Raw genomic sequence first — 18,139 nt, forward strand, 5'->3', positions numbered from 1 at the left:
CTTCCTTCAGGGAGCCATGTGACTGACTGCCCTGTCAGCAAGCTACTTTTCCTGAATCTAAGTTATTTCCTTTCCTACACAGAAAAATTGCTGTTATCACTTCCAACCCTTTCAGTCACAGCCATTTTCATGTATAGTTTACCCTTGGAAAAAAAAAAAAGAATGTCTTTTCCTTTTTGCTTATTTGCTAAAAAGTTGTTTATCCTAAAGAAAAATGTAAGGGTATAAGCACATTTCATGGTCTGTGGAAAAATCGGCTTTTGCTGAGATTTCTGAGCCAAGAGACAGCTAAAATACCTCTGAAACACCTACTTTAAGACATTCATTTCAAATATCTAAACATAAGAAAAACATGATATGTTTAAAGCCAGCATCACCCAAGTACTTCCCAACTTCTTTATCTTACAACATATCTTATATCTTATAAGATATAATAAGATATCTTATATCTTATTTCTTTATCTTTTTCCTCCAGATTTTACTCTGCACACTTTCCCTCACATTTAACACTGGAACTACTTCTGACTTGTTTGCTATTCCCCCGGCCTGAGGCTTTTGAGACATGGGACATCCTGATTTCTTCACTAAATGATTTTTTTCTCACCCTTTTCCCATAGCTCCTCTCGCACCTCGCCCAGCCCTGTAAATGTTCTATCCTTAGCATCCTGCTTTCTTTCCACATGCTCTAACTGGACATTCTCATGTTCGCTCGTCCAGCTTTAAGCTTCATCTACTCACGGATTAGTCCCACCTTTAACCTAGACGTCTCTCCTGAATTCCTGCCCAGAAACCTCCTGGGCAGCTCCTCCTTGATGTCCCCTGGCTCACCTCTCACGGAACATGTCCCAGACTGCACCCATTATCTGCTGCTTCCCAGCCAGCTCTTCCTGTGTTCCTTATCTCAGCCGGAGGGGTTTCGTGCACCCAGACACCCAAGCTTAAAAATCACTGAGTCATGCTCAGTTCCATTCTACCCTGAAAGATTTCCCCCGTCGCTTCCTTCTCTTCCTTCCCAACGTTGTGCGCTCAGTTCAGGCGCTCACCAGCTCTTCCCCAGGTCATCACAGAGGTTTCCTAACTCCCTCGTGTCTTATCTAGCTAGCACTGATGTCAGAGACTTATTATGAAAATGACATTCCGTGTATCATTCTTTTGCTTTGAAACCTTTGATATTCCTCATTTCACACACAGAACACTTCTGAACTCCTTAGCAGACGTTATAAAGCTATTTGTAGCTTAGTCTCAACGTGCTCTGTTAGACTCAGCTTTTATTGTGCTCTCACCACCCCACCCCACCCCAAAGGCATATGTGCTAAATTCACCATAATCTTTACATCTTTTTGGCTTTGTACATGCCATTGTTATCTCTACTTGAAATGCTTTCCTCTGTTTTCTTTTCCCTGACTAATGATTGATGCCATTCATTTTTCAAGAGCCATCTCAGACACCATCTCTTCTTTGACATGTACCCCAGTCTCTCCAGAAACACATTCTCTGTCTGCTCTTTCTGCCCTTAGCTTATCTTTACACTAGTTTCGGGGTCCTGAACTATAAATATTACACAATAGTAAAGGGTTCTTAAAGAGCAGGTGAAATGTCTTCTTCTCCACCCCACAAAAGTCTACCATCATGTCTGACTCGTTCTAATTTATTTCCTAAAAAAAATGGAATTCATAGGCAATAATGAAAAATCTTAAGAATGGCCCAACTAATTCCAAATACCTGTCCTAAATATTTATGTTTACTCTACATTTTCTTTCTTCCAAAGAACTCTGTTTACTTCCAATCCATGACAGACTATTAGTGGGACTCCTGGGATTGGCAACTAGGACCCAAGGTGAGGACAGAAAGAATTCAATAACTGCACTGACAGATGCTGGAGTCAGAGCCAACATTCCTAAGAGTTGATGGATGTGGCCAGCTACTGCCAGCCTCCATCCACTACATTATGAAACTGGCAGCTAGACAGAGAGGAGGTAAATCCAAGGGTCATTAGAATGCAGTGGGTGTGAGATGAGAGGGAATTCCCTCCGCTTCCCCTGGGGAATGGAAATGAGGGTTCCCAGTCTTTCTCCCTTAACCTCCTTGGGGTTCCAATAGAATTGTTCACAAGGGCTGCTATATCGTTTGGCTTCCTGGCTGGGCATTTGTTGAAGAAAAGGGCTTGTGAGTGTACCTGCACATCAGGAAAGCAGGGGAGATGAGTCTTGGTAAGAGAGAGGCTAGAGGGGGGCAGTGTTAAACTGGGGACACTCAGTTTAAGGGCCAAGATGGGAGACTTCTGTGGGTTAAGTGGATGCCACTTAGAATGGGGTTGAGGTTGCTCCACCCCCATTCCAAGAGTCTCCCCACCTCACTCTGGCTGCAGAGGGCTGTGGAGTATACGGCCAACGGCAAGGGCTGAGGGGCTCGAAAAGGTTGGCTGGATTTCCAACTTCCTCATCACTGGGGCTCCCAGGACTCATCCCGCTAGTCCCCAGAGAGAAGCCAGAATTTGGAGGCCTGCCTCACAGAGGGCATCAACAGCCCAGGCTCGTCAAGGGAGAAGCAGCCCTCGCCGAGAGAGCCATCACGGCAGGGGCCCGTTAGCATGGTATCTGCCCCGTTGCCTGTCTCCCCTCCCAGCCCAGCATCCTGGAACAGAAATCCTGCGAGGGGGCACGAGGTGGCGGTGCCTCTGAGCTAGCCCTCCAGTCAGGCAGCGGGTCAGTTCACACTATGCCTAGGTAAAGTGGAGGAGGGGGAAGGTGAGGACAAACTCATGTTTAATGACTGACTGGACTGAGGCTTAATAACTGAAGGCACCTGGAAAATTATGGAGCTGCCTCAGATGCTTGAAGAGATCTACTGCCTAGAAGAGAATTAATACTTGATAGAGTACAATTAGGAAGAAAGATTTAGAAACACAAAGGCTTCATATTTCTTGTTGTGTTAACACTGCTTTATAATTTAGGTACACATGGAAACCTATTCAAATTCATAGACACTCTGCAAAGAAAGAACAAAATTCAACCCCAAACCACCATCACAACAAACCTCCCATCACTGATTTACCCCTGAATCCAGTAGGTAACACCATTCACTATATCCCCAGTGGACACACTGGGGATCAGAACATGGTCAGGGGTCCCCATGGAGGACATGCAGAAATGCACGGTCTTGTTCTGACCCAAAGGGGCTCATAGGATAAAATGAAGTGAAGCAGATGGCAGCTCCTGTTCAGATCACAGCTTAGAATGAGTGCCTAACCGGTCACAGGATGCTCTGGAACTTTCTGGAACCAATGACAACCCTGCCGATGAGGACATCAGGAGGTATATTATGTAAGCCAGCCCTATTTGGAAACAGCTGATATGTTTGTTCTTCTCTCAAAAGCAGAAATGCGAAGTATTTCATGGTATTACAGGATGTTAACAGGAATTTCTTCTGAAATGCTTCTGCGGGAAGGCTAGCCCATTCTTGAGCTACTTCTGTCGAATTCTCTCTCTGTTCTCTCAACACCGGCACCTTCACTGGGTACGTTTATGTTGCACAGCACGTTGCTTGTTTGCTGACACTATTTTCTGGCCAATTTCTTGCCTTCTCAGGTCATTTTCCCATAATCTCTCTGAAAACCTGAGGCACTTTGCTGTAATGGAATTCCTTGGACCATTTTATATTAGTCTTTAAGGTATTGTGTCACCCATACACCTGTCCAAAGAGGTCTTTGATTTTCAACTTCCTCTGAAAGATGCCTCTTCTCCTGAATCCTTTATGTTCCAGCCAATTCCCCACTACCTCCCTCTTCTCTGGGACTCAGTTTCCCTTAACTTCAGCATTCCGTTTAGCCAGCTCTCCCCGGAAGCCTATATTACTACCCCCGGGGGCATCCTTGACAACAATCGATAAGTAACAATCACAGAAATGTGTATGAGAAACACCAGTAATTGTCAAATTTTAACTTCAGAAGGTTCTATACATAAGGGTTCTGTTAATGCTAGAAGGAACCAAGTAATCAGAGGTAGGCAGCCATGAGAATTAGCTAAAATGTGTTAACATTTTCATAGTAACATATACTGACAGTATAGTATATACATATAGTAATAAGTAACCCAGTCATTTAATCCTTAACTGTGTGAAGCCGCATTGTGTGTTTTAACGTTGGATTTCAAAACAGCCCAATAAGAAATGGAGTAAGGACTATTTCTAATGATAATCAGGGAATCTAGCCTCCCTTCCTCTCAATTTTCAAATGGGCCCAAGTAATCTGGAAACCAGAATTACTGGACAGAAGTAAACTGGGCAGTACTGATACACCATATATGGTAAGGGTAGGTAAATTTTGGTAAGGTTGTTACAATGGCTCTTTTTTATGCCCTGGAAGTTCAGTTTTAAATGTCCACTTCCATCAGGGACTTTGGGATTGCAGTATATAGTATGATATGCTTTATTACATGGTGATGGAAGTAATCATGGAAAATGCTTATGCTTTGCAGATGCTGGCAACTTCTTCCCTTTTGATGTAAAATACAACATGAAGTCTGCGCATAAAATCAGAGGTATAAAAACTGCTAGCATCTGTGAATATTTTATTCTTTAGATACTCCCTGGTCCAGAAAATAAAATGTATAGAATGTTAACTGAATTTCAGCAATCACACCTGTACAAAAAGAAAGCACCCAGTTTCTTTATCATAACAGCTCCCCCTGCTGCTTCAGAGCAAAGGCTTCATGACTGTTTGCCGTTTTCCTTACAATCTTTGAGGGACTCTGGAAACATGGCTGGAAAACATTATCCTCAACTGAACCACAGCCAGGAAAGTCTCAGGAGGGAATTCTTTCCTGACATAAAATTAAACCTGGCTTCAGCGTATCTTTGGGGGGTGAGGGGAGGAGGAAAACTTACTGTTGATGTTTCTTGACTTGGCTTTCTTTCTGTCCTTAAAGCAACATTATTTTAAAAATCTGTAACAAAACCTGTCATCTGCCAAGTCAGCCAAGCCTCCCTGCCTCTGTCAGCTCAGGTTTCTCCATCTTGCCCTGTTCTGTCGCCTCATTGCTCTCAAACTTGGCAAAATTTATTCATTAACAGATGCCTTTTGACTTACCTGTCAGTGGCTGTCTCTCTGTGCCGCAGAAGGGAACCTGGGGCCGAAGGTAAGCCTGGGCACGGTGGCAGGGATGTGGCAGTGAGGCCACCAAGCCACGGAGTAACCAGGCCTCTGGGTGACTTGTCTTTCGGCCTTGCTCGATCGATAGCTGTTGCACGACTTCAGCAGTGGCTCAGGACCAACTGGCCGCAGGCGATGTATCTTCAGGTCCAACTGGACGCGCTGCTTATCAGAGCAGAAAATCTGGGATCGGTGGTCAGAGGAGGCCTTTGCCTCTCTGTGCCTGTAGTAGATGGTGCGATGAAGATTAGCGTGTGACCTGATGTCACTGCTAGGAAGGCCAGGTTATTTATTCACCTAAGGGGCAGATGTTGTTAGAATCGTTGAGTTAAAAAACCAGGGCTCTGATGCTCTGGTGGGTGGAAGAGATCTTTCCCCTCAAGATGAAGCCAGACTGACTTACCAAACCAGTGTTGCTCTGGGATCACCCTCTCCTCTGGCACGACCTTCCTTTCTACTCTCATCACAAACAGTGACTTAGAAAGTTTGTCTATGGGTATGAGAGGATTAGAGCCAATGAACTGACACCGGCCAGAGGTTTTGCAGCACGCAGCATGATCGTTACACGTGCTGGAATGTTCAGCATTGGTCTCTGGCTCTAAATCTACTACTCTCATTAAAGTGCACTTATAGGACAACAGGACGCTGTGTTGGGTGCCATGTGGTCAAACTGCACCCGGTACAGACCAGGAAACAGTATGTGACACAGTCTACACACTCCACACACTCTGTTAGGAAGGGGCCGAGATGGGTTATGAACACACCAGAACTTGCCTGTGTGCTCTGGTTTAAGACCTGCTCCTAACTGGTTTCCTTGCTTAAGAATATGTCCTTCAACTGGCTTATATAAGAGACTGCTTTTTGGAGGTGAAGCTGTTCTCTATCTAAGGCATCATTCATTTAAAATCTCAACATTTCAGGAGAGGAAGGTAACATTTTATAGCGAACAGTATTTTTGGGAGAACAGCGAGCCAGTTACCTAGCCAGGCCCTGAGGATACAGATGACAGGGAAGTGGTTCTTTGAAGAAGGTGGGCTGAAGGAGAAGGGTCAGGCCAGAGGCAGTGGGTGTTGCCTCGGAAGGCCTGGGAGGGCCTGTGAGTGATCACAGGTGGGAAAAGGGCATCTTGTGGGCAAAACTTGGGTATCTTGGGGACAAAATGAGAGCACTGGAGCTGGGGCTTGGCCAGTAGGGATGGAAATTGTGGCATTCTGTGAGAGGACAGGTACAAGGAGAAGAGTGAGCTCTGAACATTAATTCAACTTCTCTTTCAGAGTTTTCTGAGGCCTAATCTGAGAACTGGCCCTGCCTTCCTCTGTATCCAGATACTTACAAGGTGACCCCACTGGTCCTCATTTTAATAAGTGATTTTCCTCTCCATCTGCTTGTGTAGGTCTCAGGACAAAGACTGGAGAGCTGGGTCCTGGAAGAGAGGGCACAGTTAACTCCAGCTGTTGTGGCTTTAGCCTGCTTTTCAACATCTCCTGCCTGGACCAATGCAGTATCATCCTTCTCCATGCTCTCCCATTCCAGATCCAGCTCATACCCAAAGGCAACCCTGATGATGCCACTGGCCTACTGAAGAATATAAAATGTTTATATTTGGCCAACTGAATAATTTCTTACCTATGGTAGACTGATTTATTGTTACCAACTAGTTAGCCCTCTTTCTTGACAAAGGATTATACATCCTCGTCTGTGGCAATGACTTCTGGTGCCTCCTGTGCTGGAGGGGTATTCTTTGCTCTGCTGACATCAGGCTTGGTCGTATGATTTATTCTGGCCAATAGAATATGAGCAGACATGATAGATGTCTTTCTTGTCTTTGGCAGAAGCTTCAAAAGCCATTGTATGTTTCTGCTGGGCCTGTCCCTTGGGAAACAAGGTTTCCCAAGTTGAAGCAGATCCTTCAGTCTGATTCAAAGAATCAGAGGAGAAGACATGTGATACCGGAGCCATTGCAGCCACCAACAAGTAACACAAATGAGAAACAAATGTTGGCTTCTGTAAGCCACTGGAGTTTGGGATTTGCTTGGTACAGTAGCAAAGCTGATTAATATCAATGCACTCCACAGTTTCTCCTCAATCTATTTCTCTAGACTTACATTGCATTACAACAGCACATGCAGCCTACAACTCCAGCCAATCTGGAAGCACCTCCAGTACCCAGCCTATGTGTTTCTGCTTTCATTATTCTTTCTAGCTCAAACTGTCTGTCCCCAATGTTCAACAAACCTCACTTTACTGATTCTTCTAGCTAGCTCTAAATCTATCCCATGTATGAAATCTTTGACTGTCTTGGTTTGAAATGATTTTTCCTTCCTCTGAATTCCCACAAACATTCATGTTTATGCTACCTAGCTCTCTATTTGCTAATAACAAAAAGTGCTATTTATTGAGCATGTACTATGTACCAGATATGGCTGTACAGGATCTAGGTGTTCTAGATGTTGGTTTGTACCAACTGTGTCTGTTTGAATACCTTAAGATTGGGTAAAATTAAAACAGCTTACTGTGGGCGAAAAACCTGTAAAGGATAAAAGGGGAGGAAGTAGCAGAGAGTGGCAGGAATCTTCACACCACAGTCTGACACCTGTGGAGGAAGAGAGGAGGATGGGGTAAGAGACTAGAAACGTGGGAGAGCTGGGAGGCCCGGGCTTCTGGTGACCACAGGCACCCCCAGGGGCAGGATGGCAGGGGCAGACCATTGAAGGTATAAACAGCTGGTGGTTAGCTGAGTTTGAACTCGTGAAGGGCATGGAGCCTGGAAGGCAGCTGAAGCTTCTGCCCGCCACCTACTTCAGCAGTGTTACCTGGAGCCACCAGCAAGGCAGAGTCGGATAAAGCCTGTTCCCAGATTTGGGGGTGTTGCAACTCTAAGCGCCCCGGTAAAGAGCCTTGGCAAACCACAGCTGTGGCACAGAGTGGGAATAACGAAGACACTCACCAGTCCCTCGCTAAAAACCCGCCGAGGTCAACACCATACTCAAACTAAGGAGAGCCATTAACTTGCTGCAAGTCACGCTAGTGAGGCCAGAAAAGGGAAGAAAAGGAAACCCAGACAGTTCTGCCCGGGATGGTACAGGGGGCAGAGGCTGCGGGAAAGCTCGAGGGAAAGCAGAGAAAAGCCGCACCCCTCACTTGCTCAGCGCCGAAGAGAAGGACCTTCCCGGGAAGAAGCAGAGTGATGAAGAGAAGCAGAGAAAGTGTGCTGTTTGCAACCAATGTGATGAGAGGGGGTGCACCCATTCCTGGAGGTGCTGCAGTACTAAGTCCATGCATGGAGTGGATGGAGCAAGTTTCTGCTCCAAAAATCACTGAGTATATTGTCCTCTGATAGAGAACCTATCAGATAGTAAACCCATGAGACTAGATACTACACTTGATCTCAGCCAAGAGGCCGAGAAGCAGTTTTTCTCATGTATTTCTTGAACCATTTTCCAGTCCTGATTTCTGCTGTGTCGAATAGATGATGTCTTGTTACATTGTGCCTTTTGTTTTGGTCCTTGAATGTGGATATGGATCTCTTTTTCCCCTGAGATTAATTTTTTTCTTTCTTTTTCTGTGACTGTGTTTCCCATTATTGAGAAGTTGTCCATGGTCTTACTGAGAGAAGTGAATAAGGACAGATTCAGAGAGTTGGTATTTTGAAAGGAGACAAACTACTCTTCCCCGATCCCAAAAACCAAATAAAGAAAAGAAAACAGAAAGACTTTTAGAGTTAGGGTAAGTAGACCATTGCCTTCTATCTCCCTGTAAATCAAGCATCATTCCCTTAACTTTCTCTTTGGGTCCATTTAAAAAAAATGAAGCAAAACAAAAAAACCCAACAAGTAAGTATAGATCTTTATATACATATATATTTATACATATATAAATATATAAAATCAAGTAGCTCACAGCCACGTGATATGTATATATATGGAGAGAGATGAATACATGGTATGATATACAGATATGTCTGTATGTATGGTCTGAATACTCAAGATAGCCTTTCTTTCTACTGTAGTAGGTGGGGTCACATAGAATGCTGGCATGTGCTGAAATCAAAAGACTTTCTAGGCTGAATACTATCTGCAAGGAAAAACTAAAAGACAGCAAACAAGCAACCATACAATCAACCTCCCAAATCCTCCGTGAATCCTTCCACTGATCACTGTCCCCCTGACTGCCATGTGTGGCATTTTACTTTTCAGCTCAAGGTCAAGACCTGCCCTGGACATCTCATTGGGGTGGGATCAGCTATCCTATAAGCACTTTTAACTGGTGCAATAAACAAGCCTGGTTAATGGGCTTATAACTAAAAGGCATTTTTCCCCACCATGGTCACTTTAGGATGAATTCACTGTGGAAGATTTTTTTTCCACCTTTGGAAGAAAACTGTCAAGCACTATGACATTTCTGGTCATTCTAAATTTATCAAAAGAGACCCCCACATCTCTTAAGTCTTATTTCAGAAATTAACATCTTCAGTCATAATATATGAATTAGCACTACAGTTTGCATTCACAGATAAGGCTTGTCCTTCATTCACTAGCGCCAGCAATGGACAGGCCTGCCTCTGGAGAAAAGGGTGTGATGGCTTCTTCCGTCCTTGGCAATCTTCCCTGTTACTCAGTGGCTGTTGTTTCTGACTCTGGGGCTGAAGACAGGAAAGAAAAGACAGATAAAGGGGAACGAAAAAATCTGCTTAGTTGTCATGCCTGTGAGCTGCCTTTTTGCTCTCAGAGCCTCACAGATAGTCCTCCAGACTCCCATCCTGCTTGGCCCCTCAGACGGTACCAGACAACAGTTCTCCTCACCTTTGACCTATTGTTCTGATCACCCTTCAGCCTCTGATTTTCTGGTGCTTCATTTTACCCAGATCCTTGCAGTCCCAAACCCCTTGTCCTCTGGCAAAAGTTCTTTCAGGCACGTCTTTAGGATGGTACATAAAAGGGCCCCAGGTGGGCATCCCTTACCAGGAGTCTCTACTTGGCTTTTGGTGTCACAGATCTTGACTTGCAGTCAGAGGGGAGCAAAACTATTTCCTAGCTGCAGTTCCCCCTGCTCCCAGAGCACCGGAAGGCCATTGGCATTTGTCAGGGGACCTTCCTAAACTCAGGCAACAGAAGCAGGTACTCTGAGCGCTCTCCTTTGAAACCCCTCCTGCGAGACTCCAAGTGAGGAGGTGTGTAAAACTCACAGAACAGCTTTCTCTATCTACAACTTTATCTTAAATCTTCCTCCTTTTTTTCATTTTAAAAAAATTTGGGGGGTAATTAGATTTATTTATTATTTTTTAAATGAAGTTACTGGGGATTGAACCCAGGACCTACCTGGTACATGCTAAGCATACACTTTCCCACTGAGCTATACCCTCCTACCCCTCCCCCCCAAATCTTCCTTTTTGTTTCTAATTTGGGGAATCTATACCCTTGAAGTGGGTGACGGTCCCAAATCATGTACCTGGTATTGAGCAAACTCCTTTGAAATCTGCATCTTGACCTTAGGCGTCTCCCCTCACTTGCTGTCTGAAGTTGTTTACATGGCATTTCAGTTGACTCTTCAGCTCTATGTTATCACCTCTTTTCAACATTCTCTGCCCCTTTTAGGATCCTCTGTAGAAATCTCCATGTTCTTACGCAGTGTACACTACCAAGTCCCTAAAATGTGTCACCTCCCTGGGACTTGGCCTTCCTTAGTCTTCCTCATTCCTTTTGGACATCTAACCCGTCCCAGTCCTCCCCATCCCCATCCCCATCCCCACCCCCACCTCATCCTTTAGACATGGGGTTGCCATCCTCAGAGCCCTGCTCTCTGCTAAGGGAGCTGGGTGACTGCAGTGAAGGCTCTCTCTCGTCTTCTTTCCCCACACGGCACTGGGCAGGTTCATACACTGTCAATTGAAAGTCACCACTTGACTCAGAATCTTCCTAAATTTGTTGATGGTTTATTGTTCTTGTTTTTACTTTTTAGCAAAACCCTTTTTACAAACTAAATATTTCAATCCATTTGCTTGTAGATATTTCAACAAATAAAATACGAATAAATGGGAATCAAGCAAGAGTGTGGTCCCGGAGACCACCCGCCTGGATTCCTCCACAGCCCCACAGGCACTGATAAAGAAGCCTGGGCATCAGGAAACACACTCAGAAAATCACTACTTTAAAACAAGTCGTGACTTTTAAAACAGTAGCAAAGCATGGAAGATTGATTTTAGGAAAGGATGTGTGCCCCACAGTCTTCCAGAAGTCACACCACATGGGTTGTTGCCACCTGTCTATGAAAATTAGTGAATGCTAGTGGTCTCAGCCCCAATTCCCTGCTTACTTCAGACACAATCAGCTTCTAAACATCACCTCTTGGTGAGACCTCAGTGTGGTTTATTTATTTCTTTAAATCTGGTTTATATATTTCTTTAAAACCCAAGCTTCTGAAATGGAATCCCTCCCTATAGAGAGACTCATAAAGGCCAGGGCCTGGTTTCTTTAAAGACAGAAAAACAAAATTCAAAACAAAGAGCTCCAAAAACTTTATTTTGTGGATTATGTTTATGGCATTTCAATGCCTTTCCTTAAATCCCTAAATAATACGAACTGCTGAGACTCTAACAGACTAATTATGCTGCTGGTCTTTTGAACCTTGACTGCCAGGGTCTATGTTATTGCTTTGAGTTTTAAAGGAGACCCAAAATATCCCTTTACCCAGTCCATGTTGATTTTTTTTCTATAAATGTACCAGCAATCTGTGATATTGACACCATCTGACCAACACAGAGGAGTGGACCCTACTCTTCAACCGCCCCCCACCCACCTAGGTGTTTAGACTTTCTCATACATATTCAGATTTCCGGGTCAGGCACCTGGAGCAAACCAAGTGGTGGCTACTTAGGGAGGAATTGGCAGGATGACTCTACTTTTTGGGTCAGCAGAAGGATTCATCAAGAATAGAGGGGAAAAGGTTTAGGAGTAACACTAGAAAAAAGAAAATAGTTTCTTTTCTCTCCCACAATCGTTTCTCCATTGGTGACCCTGTAAGAGCTTGTGATTGCGAACTAGGACTCGAAGGCACGTAGTTCTGTACTGAGTCAAACATGCTACATGACCCTAACAGGCCACCCACGAGGCATGGGCAGGGTCTGAAAGGCCTGGACCCACAAAAACTTTGGATTGATCATTTTGTATTGCCTGAACATTATCACTGGAAGGAACCAAGCCCAGAGCTGAGTGGGGAGCTGAGGAGGAGACTTGGGGGAAATCTGGTGTGCCTTCTTTATAGCCTGGGGACCCTTGATTGTGGAGCAGTCTAAAGAGAGCTGAGATTCTAAGAATTCTGCTGAGGAATGACCAATGATCTAGGTGAACCACGGAAGCAGCTTTCAAGAGGCACCTGTTCTGATTAACCACCTTCAGACACCTCAAATGGCAAGAACCTCTCTGCACTAGTTGGGAAACATTGTTTAAGACAATTACTACCTTTAGAAAGTCACCATTTTCACTTCAAATTTCTTTCAAAAGAATGTTGGACTGAAAGATTGGTAGCTAATGATTAACCTCTAGTAATTAGTCTCCTGAAACCAGAAAGAGAGGAACCAGAGCTCCATCAACAAGGATGTGAGCCCAGCTCCCCCATGAACACCCATGAACACGCCGAACCACTTTGCTCTCCTTTGATGTTTGTAGTCACACATGAAATTTGACACACAAGCATGTACTATCTTATACTGCAAATGGTTGTTTTATATATTCTGTCTTGACTCCCCAGCTGTATGTTTCTTAAAGGCAGAAAATGAGAACATAAGTCATATTTTAAATATCCCATGCAAGGTTTCCCAGCTCAGGGCTGGGCACGAGATGGGTCCTCAGAAAATCCTGGTTTGTTGATCAGCGATTGGCAAGTCACAATAACTGTCAAATGCATAGAAGAGCCCGACGGCCAAACCTTGATCTGCCTTTGCTTACTAAAGATGTTGACCACGGAAATAATCAGCATGCAGTGTCCACAAACATGCAGGAAGTTGTGGTCAGTTTTATGGCATTCCAGGCAGAGAAGTATAATCTGTTCAAAATGCTTAAAACTAACTTGTATATTAAATATGACAATATTTTTCTTCCTTGTCAATGAGGAAAAAAACATTTTGTGCCTATGTGTTCTCACTGCAATATAATGAAAGAGTTAACACAGACTTTGGAGCATTCATTTCCAGCTCTGCCATTTGTTGGTTGTGACCTTGAGGAATTATATAAATGCTAAATCTCTCCCTCTTTCTTTTTTTCATTTCTCTTTATCCTCAGACAGCATCCATGAAATCACTGCAGGACAACTTGTAAGTTTGGAAGTTAAATCTCACTCTACACTGTTCAGGAGACTAACTATTGATTAGTTGAAAATACATCCATAGATAAACAAAAATTCATACCTAGATAGAGAATGATAGATAGATAGATAAATAGATAGATAGATAGATAGATAATACATGATTGATAATTCTAACTACTCTCTTAAGAAGTTAGATTATGCTAAAGAGAAGGCTCACCCACAATCCAAACCAGGATGGGTTGAAGTGTGCACTTTGGGGTATATATTTGGAATAGAACAGTGATATTTGTGCAAATGGGAAAAGTACAGAAAATGTTGGAGCAGGGAGGGCACCTGGGAGAGAAGAGAATGAGATGGTCAGAGTACAGCTCGGGATCAGGGGAGGGAAAAAAGCTAGCGGCTCACAGATGGCAGAGCAGAAGGAGCTTTGAAGAAAAACAGTACTAGGAAGTTATTAATTTGTTTGCAACGGAGTATATGGACATTCCTCTCCCTGTGTGTTACCCTTGTGTCTTTAATAAAAGTCAGATTGCTCACTGAGGCTTTTCTGTGAAAGCTCTTTCCTTTAGGAATATTTAGAGGATGAGCTTCACTTTCCTTAACTCTGAGATGGTGATGATGACGGGGTTAAAGTAAGCACCAAATGAGCTCATGCTTATGAAATGCTGGCATATAATGAGTGATTTTTTTTTTTTTTTTTTTTACTTTTTAAGACATTGTGGATTGATTTATTTATAACTACATAACTGCTTAAGGTTGTACAGTTACTATTGATCGGAATAGCTTTCTGGTTGCAATATACCGAAATGTTTGAGAGCATGGCGTTGGAGTCAGACAAACTTGGGCTCAAATCCAGACTCCACCCCTTTTTGTGTGAATTCAGGCAAATGCCCTCTTTTCTCATTTGTAAAATGGGGATTATACCTACATCATAGTGACGTGGTGAAGGAGGGACGGCTAAGGAGACAACATTCTACAGCTATGTTACTCAAGTTTCCCAATGGAAAAGGTAAGACACTCAAATAGGGGTAATTTGAAGAGAACTTAAGAAAGGGGCAATTTATGAAGTTGTGGGTAGGATGTAGGGGAGGCAGCACAATCTTGAGTACCTTGTCCGCAGGTGAGCAGTAGAGGCCTAAGGGAGTGGAAAGGAGTGGAGAAGATGAGGACTGCAATCTGGAAGGATGGTTGTGTAGAACAGAGAATAAGGGAGTCACTTGATGTGGTCCACTGATCAGTATCTCCGGGCACAGAGCAGAGATGGTGACCAGGATGGAGAGTGGATACAGAGAGCATGGAAAGTATCCAGCATAGAAATGATTAGCAAAGTGCCTGTTGGAGTAGCACTCAATCCATGACTGCATATAGTGCAGAATATGGTACATAATGTTTATGATCTTGAATCTATAGCTTTTCTTCTGTACCCCAAGAAGTCAAAAGACTATCTGGCTTTATATGCCTAGTGAAATCAGTATGATTAAAATATCGGTTCTTGCCAGTTCACCAGGGTTCATTAGCATCCTCTCATTTTTACCTCCTCCTCAGGAGGCAGGAACAGCATTTCCAGATTCCCTGCTAACCTGTCTTTTCCATGACAGGAGAATAAATGTGCCAAATGATGAGGAACTTCACTGCCTTTGATAAAGTACGGTGGCTTGCTCACTTTCCAGCCATGCCACCCAAGCCAAGGTACCATATCTCTTTGAGCCTCATGTATAAAAATGATCTTCTATTTTCAAGGATGGACCTTGAGGGTATTATGCTAAGAGAGGTAAGTCAGATGTTCTCAGACAAAGACCTTATGATTTCAGTTATATGTGAAATATAAAAAACAAAAACAAATAAAAGGACAAATCCAACAAAACAAACACATAGAAACAGAGAACAGATTAGTGGTTACCAGATGGGGAAGGGGAAATAGGTAATGGGATCCACTGTATGGTGATGGATGGAAACTAAAATTTTTGGTGGTGAGAACGCTGTAAGGTGTATAATGGTAGAACAATAATGTTCATGTGAAACATATGTTTTAAGTTATACAATGTTACTTCAATAAAAAATAAATAATAAATTTTAAAAATGATCTTCCAAACATTGAGGTACCCCAAGTTTCAGTCCCCTGCCCTTTACTCTTCTTTGTCCAGTCTCAATTCTTGAGTGATCTCATCTCATCTCATGGATTTAAGTTTCATTTATAAGCAGATGACTCCAAGCCCGGATTGCATCCTAATCACCACATTAGTATATCCAACTGCCTACTTAGCATCTCCACTTGAATATTAAAAGGCATATGAAATATAATTTGTCCCCAACCACACTTTTGATTCTTCTGTCTCCACTTGCTCACCACACCAACCCCCAACAAAAAAAAAGGAAAAAATTCCTGCCCCTACCTAGTCATTTCATCTCATCTAATGGACCTACATCTCTCTAGATGCTTAGGTGGCTTTTTGTTTGTTTGTTTGTTTTTAATGGAGGTACTGGGAATTGAACCCAGGATGCTGTGCATACTAAGCATGCGCTCTGCCCTGAGCTATACCCTCCACCACTCTAGATGCTTAGGTTTAAATTCCACATTTTTCCTTGACTCCTCTCTTTCTCTCATACCTCACACGCTATCCATCAGCCAATCCTGTCAGCTCTGTCTCCAAAACACATTCACTCTTCTCAACACCTGTACAACAATAACGTGGTCTGAGCCTCCATCATCTCTCAAGGAGAGTAATTTGGACTAACAGTCTCTAACTGATCTTCCTGCTCCCACAGTCTTCTCTCCCACACCAGAGTCATAATCACCACGTAGATGATGTTGGTAAATGTGAGTCACACCACACCACTTCTCTGCTCAAAACTCTAAATTGCTTCTCAATTCATTCCAAGTCAAAGTCTTACTGTCATGTGCTGTGAAGTCTTTACTGTGTCCTCATCCCACTTTCCATTGGCTGACTTCCTCTCTTATTTCTATACCCTCGAATGACTCTGTTCCAGCTACACTGGGCTTCCTCGCTGCTCCATGAATACACTAGCATTCTCCCATGGCAGGCAGGCTGTTTGCGTTTGCTGTCTCCTCTGCCTGGTACCCTCTTCTCTCTCCCCAGGTATCCTGACTAGTCCTGCACTTCCCACAGATTCTGCTCAAAGTCTCTTGCTCAGTGAGGCCTTCTCTGACCACGTATATAAAATAAAATGACACACTCACCTTGCTCTCAATTCTACTTCCCTGCTCAATCTTTCTCCATGGTGCTATGTTCACCTGACATATATTTACACCCATTTCTTTCTTTGTGCTGAGTCTCCTTCCTCTGGGATACAAGCTCCAGGAAGTCAGGACTGTGTCTCTTACTGCTTTACTCCCACAGTGATGACAGTGAATGAATTAGCTCATAGCCCAGAGTTGCTGGGACAGTTGATGGTTCAATGAGATGAAAGTCCTAAAAGGGTTTTTCTAATACAAACTATACATGATCTGAGATTTGGGGCTAAACTGTTAAAGGCCTATTTTATGTTCTATTGCCAATAAAAGTGCTAATAAATAATGTAATTATAAGTTGGTTTTGGTGTTAAAGGAAATATATGTTTATACCTAAACATCTTCACGTGTAAGTTTTAGGGTACAAGTGTTAATACCACAAAGAGTTCAAGGAAGCGAGATGACTCGTGTGAAATTGTCTGTCATGGGGCCCAGAATATGATGTTTGTTTTCCTGCCATCCTTCTGGAGACAGAGGAACTTCTGTTGCTCCTGGACTTGGGGGTGGAGTATGCATTTTATCAAACTGTTCCTCCATTTGCACAGCTCTTCCAGTTCCACCCAACAGAAGACACAAGGGCAAGATGCAAAAGCAGGCAAGCTGCCTCGAGGATGTGTGGATGCTTTCCGCAGATTTCCCAAGTGTTTCTAATTTTATCCTACATGAATCACTCCTAAGTGTGTATCCCCCAAAGACAGAGTGTCTTACAATAGCATAGTGTAGTGTTTCCCAAAACTGTGCTCCAAAGCAATGCAAACATCTACAAAATATCAATTAGAGTCTCTCAAAGGATATAGTTCATGGTCAAAGAAATTTGGAAAAAAAATTGGGTTAAATAAGACTAAATAGATTCCAAATTACAAGTCTTCTTCTTTTATATAATAACTTGTGTTGTGAGTCTTCTGGAGAAAAGTCATAATGTAGGATTTTCTAAACTTACTTCACCATAGAATCCATCTTTATAGACCCTCAAGTTCAACTAAACGCCCTATGGAATATCCAGTGTAGCTTAAAAAAGATTTGATTTAGTTTTCTTATAACCTCCAAGCTAACAGAAGAAGTATTGTTATTCCTATTTTACAGATAAGACAAAGGAAGCTGTCAGCCCGATAACTGGCTTCTCCGTGGGTTGTGAAAAGGCAGACCGAATGAAACCAAGATCTTCTGGCAGAATTTTAATTTCCATTTCATTGCAACATATTGTCATCTATATATGCTTCTTACAGCTGCCAAAACAAATCAACACAAACTGGATGGCTAAACAAGGGAATTTTTTTTCTCATGGTTCTGGAGGTGCTGAGGGAGGATCTGTCCCTGCCTCTCCCCAGCTCCTGGTGGCTGCCAGCAATTCCTGGACTTCCTTGGCTTGTCGCCACATCACTCCGATTTCTGCCTCTGCCCTCACGTGAGTTCCTTCCTCCTGTGTGTCTCTGTGTCTT

At 43.3% G+C, this 18,139-nt stretch overlaps 1 protein-coding gene and 1 pseudogene across 2 annotated transcripts in view; both read right to left on the reverse strand.

Annotated features, from left to right (window-relative positions):
• Positions 1 to 5,314, reverse strand: part of DAB2 (DAB adaptor protein 2) — a 164,502-nt gene extending 159,188 nt beyond the window's left edge. For both annotated transcript variants that reach the window (XM_031444388.2, XM_064480268.1), the window contains exon 1: positions 5,087 to 5,314. The gene's annotated coding sequence lies outside the window, so the exon portion shown is untranslated. The remainder of the gene's footprint in view (positions 1 to 5,086) is intronic.
• Positions 5,315 to 8,383: 3,069 nt separating this feature from the next.
• LOC116152402 (U2 spliceosomal RNA) lies at positions 8,384 to 8,561 on the reverse strand (annotated as a pseudogene).
• Between the last annotated feature and the right edge of the window lie 9,578 nt (positions 8,562 to 18,139).

Source organism: Camelus dromedarius, chromosome 3 (genome assembly GCF_036321535.1).
Source record: "Camelus dromedarius isolate mCamDro1 chromosome 3, mCamDro1.pat, whole genome shotgun sequence".
Taxonomy (NCBI): Eukaryota; Metazoa; Chordata; class Mammalia; order Artiodactyla; family Camelidae; genus Camelus; species Camelus dromedarius.